The sequence below is a fragment of the Palaemon carinicauda genome, chromosome 32 (genome assembly GCF_036898095.1).
Source record: "Palaemon carinicauda isolate YSFRI2023 chromosome 32, ASM3689809v2, whole genome shotgun sequence".
Classification (NCBI taxonomy): domain Eukaryota; kingdom Metazoa; phylum Arthropoda; class Malacostraca; order Decapoda; family Palaemonidae; genus Palaemon; species Palaemon carinicauda.
In genome coordinates, this window is record NC_090756.1 from 25988417 (window position 1) to 25995916 (window position 7500).

The window sequence follows — 7500 nt, forward strand, 5'->3', positions numbered from 1 at the left end:
GCTAGGTGATATGAATGCAGAAGTGTGCTGGGCAGAAAAGGAAGAGAATGTTTGGTAGTGCTAGGTGATATGAAGGCAAAAGTGTGCGGGGCAGAAAAAGAAGAAAAAGTTTGGCAGTGCTAGGTGATACGAATGCAGAAGTGTGCGAAGCAGAAGAAGAAGGAAAGGTTTGCTGGTGGCAGATGATAAGAATGCAGAAGTTTACGGGGCAGAAGAAGAAGAAAATGTTTGGTGGTGCTAGGTGATATGAATGCAGAAGTTTGCATGGCAGAAAAGGAAGAAAAATTTTGGTGGTGCTAGGTGATATGAATGCAGAAGTTTGCATGGCAGAAAAGGAAGAAAAATTTTGGTGGTGCTAGGTGATACGAATGCAGAAGTGTGCGAGGCAGAAAAAGCAGAAAGTTTGGTGGTGCTAAGTGATACGAATGCAGAAGTGTGCGAAGCAGAAGAAGAAGGAAAGGTTTGCTGGTGGCAGTTGATAAGAATGCAGAAGTTTACGGGGCAGAAGAAGAAGAAAACGTTTGGTGGTGCTAGGTGTTATGAATGCAGAAGTGTGCGAGGCAGAAAAAAAAGAAAAAGTTTGGTGGTGCTAAGTGATATGAATGCAGAAGTGTGCGGAGCAGAAAAAGAAGAAAAAGTTTGGTAGTGCTAGGTGATATGAATGCAGAAGTGTGTGGGGCAGAAAAAGAAGTTTGGTGGTGCTAAGTGATATGAATGCAAAAGTGTGCGGGGCAGAAGGAGAAAAAGTTTGGTGGTGCTAGGTGATATGAATGCAGCAATGTGCGAGGCAAAAAAAAAGTTTGGTGGTGTTAGGTGATATGAATGCAGAAGCGTACGTCAAAGACAGAGGCTTTTACTTGTGATTTGAATTTTCTGGTATGAATAAGAAAGAAGAGACTTTTGGAAAATACTCTGAAAGAATTATACGAGGTACTTCTAAGATTTCAAAACAAAAGTGAAGGCAGAGAATGAGATACATTTCTTGTATTCTAAGTAATGGTAGAGAGTTGATGATAATGAAGCTAACTAGTGCCATAAAAACAATAGTTACTGGTCGAAGACATATCTGATCGTTATCTAAGTGCTTAACAGCCTCGTGAGAATTTAATGATTTCGATAAATGTTTATTAAAAGTAAGATTACGAGATTATGCGAGGGAGAAAGCTGGTCTAAAAATCATTCCCTATCTGCAACTATTCCACGGACTCTTGCATTTGATATGAAGCTCCGAAAAGGTTATACGGGAACACAATTTTGATGGTTATACGGGAACACAATTTTGATTAAGTGTTTATATATATATCTTTCTATCTGGATTGATAAACATATATGAATAAATAAATCGAAAGATAGATGAGTGTTTGTGTGGACATATTATTATTATTATTATTATTATTATTAGCTAAGCTACAACCCTAGTTGCAAAAGCAAGATGCTAAAAGCCCACTGGCTCCAACAGGGAAAAATAGCCCAGTGGGGAAAGGAAATATGAATCGACTGATACTCTGAAAGTTTCAGGCACAATATTTCAAACAGTTAATAGATAAATGGCGTACTGTAGGCACTGGTTATTCTATTCCATAGTAAACCATGTTTATGTAAAAACGACTTAACGTTGAAAGAAACATACACATTCATATGTGGGTGTATGTATACATGTATCTAACTTGTGAATGAGAGTGTTGCAGTAATGGTTGGGAAATACGAAAATTTTGTACTATTTAATCACGCAAGATTATAAACCATAATTCTCGTGGAGGATTTATAATTGATCAAACTGAAACACGTCATAAATTCAGTCTAATGGCTACTGATTATCATGTCCAAGGCCTGAGAGTAGAAAGAATTTTTATACCATTAAATCTTTACAACCACTTTTTCGAATGCAATCTGGAGGGACCAGAAGATTTAGATACCTTCTTCTTCTTATTCTTTATTTATATTCTTCTTATTCTTTATTCATATTATCCCTTTTAACCCCAGGCTCTTTGGAAATTTTCAACCGTGAACCCCCAAGGGGTTATTTTTTCCCCAGCACATTTTGCAGTATATTTTTTTCAAATTGCTCTAACACACTTAATTTTTGTCATAGAGAGGTCAGGTTGGTCTCATTCTCTTGGAAAATGCCTGATTTTCTTTTCAAAAAATTATCAAAAATATGAAAAAAAAATTTTTATAGCATATTTTTGGAAGGACGTACCATGGGGGTAAAGGGATGAGTTTTGTGAAACGTACCAGTGCGTCCTTTGGGGGTAGAAGGGGGTTAACTTAGGTAGAATATATCAATGCTGGTATTCCTAAATTAATTGAATTCTATTTAATTTATTCTTCTGTAATTCATCATCATCATCTCATCCTACTCCTAAATTGGCGCAAGGGGACCTCGGTTAGATTCTGCCAATCGTCTATATCTTGAGTGGCTGACTCCACCTCTTCGAGCCTTTTGTCAAGGAGGTTCGACAGCCGGGTTCGACGAACCGTTCAATCGTGTAAGCCCGGTCTGATACTGGTTAGTGAAGTGAACTTTACAAACTGGTTATCTTATTCTCGTATCAAAGTCTCGTGGAGTTATAAAATCTTAAATTGTAAAACAATGGATAACTGTTCATGAAAAAAACATGGTCACCTTGATGAACGTCAGACAAGAATTAGTACAATTATAATGAGATTTACACATCTGAAGACCAGGGACGTAAACCATAGTGTTAGTATTATTATTATTATCATTATTATTATTATTACTTGCTGAGCTACAACCCTAGTTGGAAAAGCAGGATGCTATAAGCTGGAGGTCCTCTCCCTTCTCTTCATCATAGATGAGGTGCCCTTTCTTTCATAAATAAAATCATTGTAATCATATATATGTTATTATTATTATTATTATTATTATTATTATTATTATTATTATTATTATCATCACTTGCTGAGCTACAACCCTAGTTGGAAAAGCAGGATGCTATAAGCTGGAAGCCCTGTTCTTTCTATTCTTCATAAATGAGGTTCCCTTTCTTTCATAAATAAAATCATTGTAATCATATATATGTTGTTATTATTATTATTATTATTATTATTATTATTATTATTATTATTACTTGCTGAGCTACAACCCTAGTTGGAAAAGAAGGCTGCTATAAGCTGGAAGCCCTGTTCTTTCTATTCTTCATAAATGAGGTTCCCTTTCTTTCATAAATAAAATCATTGTAATCATATATATGTTATTGTTATTATTATTATTATTATTATTATTATTATTATTATTATTATTATTACTTGCCGAGCTACAACCCTAGTTGTAAAAGGAGGATGCTATAAGCTTGAGGTCCTGTCCCTCCTCTTCATCATAGATGAGGTGCCCTTTCTTTCATAAATAAATTCATTGTAATCATATATATGTTATTATTATTATTATTATTATTATTATTATTATTATTATTATTATTATTACTTGCTGAGCTACAACCCTAGTTGGAAAAGAAGGCTGCTATAAGCTGAAAGCCCTGTTCTTTCTATTCTTCATAAATGAGGTGCCCTTTCTTTCATAAATAAATTCATTGTAATCATATATATGTTATCATTATTATTATTATTATTATTATTATTATTATTATTATTATTACTTGCCGAGCTACAACCCTAGTTGGAAAAGGAGGATGCTATAAGCTGGAGGTCCTGTCCCTTCTCTTCATCATAGATGAGGTGCCCTTCTTCCAGAAATAAAATAATTTTAATCATATATATAACTTGATTGATAATGGGCCAATATCTGTCTTTGGAATTAGAGTTTAGTGATATATTAAAAGAAGCAAATCAGACGATGGCTAAGTTAAGTACGATTTGGAAATAAAATCGTTTGAAATGACATATAAAAATTATATATATATATATATATATATATATATATATATATATATATATATATATATATATATATTATATATATACATATATATATATATATATATATATACATACATACATATATACAGTATGTATGTATACATATATATATATATATATATATATATATATATATATATATATATATTACTGTATACTATATATATTTATATATATATACATATATATTTATATATATACATAATATATATATACAGTATATATATATATATATATATATATATATATATATATATATATATATATATATATATATATATATATATATATAGTTTAGTGAGATCGGTGTTACTGTATGAACATGAATCATATATGACATCGAAACAATATCCAACAGACTTAGTAGATTTGAGAGCAAAGGCCTCAGAAGAATACTGAAAGTAAATGGGGGGACAGGATTAGAATTGAAACTATAAGAGAGATTATTCAAGAACCACAGGTGGATGAGATCATGGTGAGGGGTAGATGGAGATGGTTTGGGCATGCTCTTCGTACTCCCGAAGAGAGATTAGTTCACCAAACGTTAAACTAGGCTCCACGAAGCACTAGAAGAGTTGGAAGACCCAGGCTTACATGGATGAGGACTATGAAGCGTGAAGTAGATGATGAATGGAGAAGTATTGAATATAAAAGCTCAAGAAAGAGACGACTGGTAAACTCTAACCGAGGCACTTTGCATCAATAGGCGTAGGAGGAGATGATTTCTCAATGACTTAATATCATATTTTCGCTAAAAAAATATATATTATCATCTAATATATGATTTCTTTTCCACTTTCTGGAAGTCTATGCACGACCATATTGAAGGCAGCTTGGCTGTGCACTGTCTAATCATGAATATATCTAATATTATTATGATTAACACGGAGACATTTCTGATTATAATCTACAACCACTTAGTTAAATTCCACGCTTTTTCTTACTCTTCTTTCGTATTTGTCAAACGATTTTGGTCAATTGATTCATCATTTGGCTGAGAAAAAACAAGTAAAGCCATTTGTTTCCTAATGTCTATTATATCACAAAACGAAAATAAGAATTACCCAGTTTTCCAAATTAAAAGACGAATTCTAAAATCCCCTTCCAAATAGTCAACCAGTTGCCAAACGTAGCTACTTTTTTTCAATCATAAATCGGAGAGTTAAGCGTTCACGTGAGATGTGGCAACACCGCCTAATACCAGTCTCCTTCGCGTGATAGATTGACGAGGCTCAAGGACGAAACCGGTGTTAGTAGTTTTTTACATCGGCATTTTCTTTCAGAGTTCAATGGGGAACATTACACGGCTGCAAGACGGGGGCAGACGTCATCGTTGAAAACAGAAGCTTTAACAAATTATATATAAATATATATATATATATATATATATATATATATATATATATATATATATATATGTGTGTGTGTATGTATACATATACATATATATGTATATATATACATACATACATATACATATTTATATATATATATATATATATATATATATATATATATATATATATATATATATATATATATATATATATATATGTAGACATATGTATATATGTATATATATATATACATATATATATATATATATATATATATATATATATATATATATATATATATCAACAACAACAAACAGCCATTCCTAGTCCACTGCAGGACAAAGGCCTCAGATATGTCAAATCACGTCTGGGGTTTGGCCAGTTTTCATCACCATGTTGGCCATGCGACTTGGAGATGGTGGAAAATTTTCGTCTGATCGCTCCAGGCAAACCAACCTAGTATGTGAGACCCTGACTAGTACAGCTACGCTTTGCACATCATCAATAAACAAATAAGAAACAATCTATTGTTTTAGATTAACCAGGACTGATAATAGCAAGAGTTCTTGCTCCGAAAGGCCATCCTGTTGTATTCTATTGTGTTACAATGTATTCTGCTGTATTACAGACATTCCATACTCTTATGACCTTCGACCTAAGCAGGCTGACCTTCAGACCTAAAGAGGAATGACCTCCCCTTTTAAGTAGAAATTGGTCAAAAGATTAAAAAGAAAATCTGTCTTTGATACAAAGTGAACGTATGGAAATATAGTCTAAAATAATCCGTATGTGATTTGTATGTTATGTACATAAAATCATATGCATAACTACATACACGTATGCCCTAAGTAATAATCCAAGTATGTTAAGTAGCGTACATAAATGAATCTCATTAGCATTTATAAGTAAAACTACTTAGAATTGTAAGTATAAAAATGACATTCATGTGCTCTGCTATTTTTCTTTAGTTTTACATTGTACTATTTATCTTCCACTATTCTTCATCATTCAGTTCATTTTACGTAAAAGACACGGCCTCTTTTCCTATGAATAACAATGACACTAATAGGTCTTACGTGCAGATACCAACCAACTGTGCGAGGGTCTAATTCAGGATTGGATAGAGGACGACTGGACAGAGGGACGTCTCAGGTATTTCTCGGGTCCCCTGAGGGCGGGGCACTGGGTCCATGGTCGGACTTAGATGCATTTCCATCTACCAGACGGGATGATAGTTTAAAGCCCGTCTCAGCCTCGTCTCCTGCAACACAGCCAAGTTGTAATTTTCAATATGTGTAGCTAAGATCAACCGTAGAAGGGAACTCTTGTATGGTACCTTGGTTTAGTAGAAAGGGACCACTTGTATGGTACCTTGGTTTCGTAGAAAGGGACCTCTTGTATGGTACCTTTGTTTCGTAGAAAGGACCTCTTGTATTGTACTTTTGTTTCGTAGAAGGGACCTCTTGTATGGTACCTTTGTTTCGTAGAAAGGGACCTCTTGTATGGTACCTTTGTTTAGTAGTAGGGACTTCTTGTATGGTACTTTTGTTTCGTAGAAAGGGACCTCTGGTATGATACCTTGGTTTCGCAGAAAGGGACCTCTTGTATGGTACCTTTGTTTCATAGAAGGGACCTCTTGTATGGTACCTTGGTTTCGTAGAAAGGGACCTCTTGTATGGTACCTTGGTTTCGTAGAAAGAGACCTCTGGTATGATACCTTGGTTTCGCAGTAGGGACCTCTTGTATGGTACCTAGGTTTCGCAGAAAGGGACCTTTTGTATGGTACCTGGGTTTCGTAGAAAGGGACCTCTTGTATGGTACCTTGGTTTCATAGAAGGGACCATTTGTATAGTACCTAGGTTTCTATAGGCCATCATTTGCCTCCGAAGATGCAAAATCAGTTGGAGGGTCTAGAAAAGGGAAAATCAGTTGGAGGGTCTAGAAAAGGCACAGTCAGTTGGAGGGTCTAGAAAAGGGAAAATCAGTTGGAGGGTCTAGAAAAGGGAAAATCAGTTGGAGGGTCTAGAAAAGGCACAGTCAGTTGGAGGGTCTAGAAAAGGGAAAATCAGTTGGAGGGTCTAGAAAAGGGAAAATCAGTTGGAGGGTCTAGAAAAGGCACAGTCAGTTGGAGGGTCTAGAAAAGGGAAAATCAGTTGGAGGGTCTAGAAAAGGCACAGTCAGTTGGAGGGTCTAGAAAAGGGAAAATCAGTTGGAGGGTCTAGAAAAGGGAAAATCAGTTGGAGGGTCTAGAAAAGGCACAGTCAGT

At 34.6% G+C, this 7500-nt stretch overlaps 1 protein-coding gene across 1 annotated transcript in view; it reads left to right on the top strand.

The window, feature by feature from the left end:
* The window catches only part of LOC137625746 (uncharacterized), a 20189-nt gene that overhangs the window by 1478 nt on the left and 11211 nt on the right, over positions 1-7500 (top strand). The gene's annotated exons all lie outside the window — the stretch shown is intronic.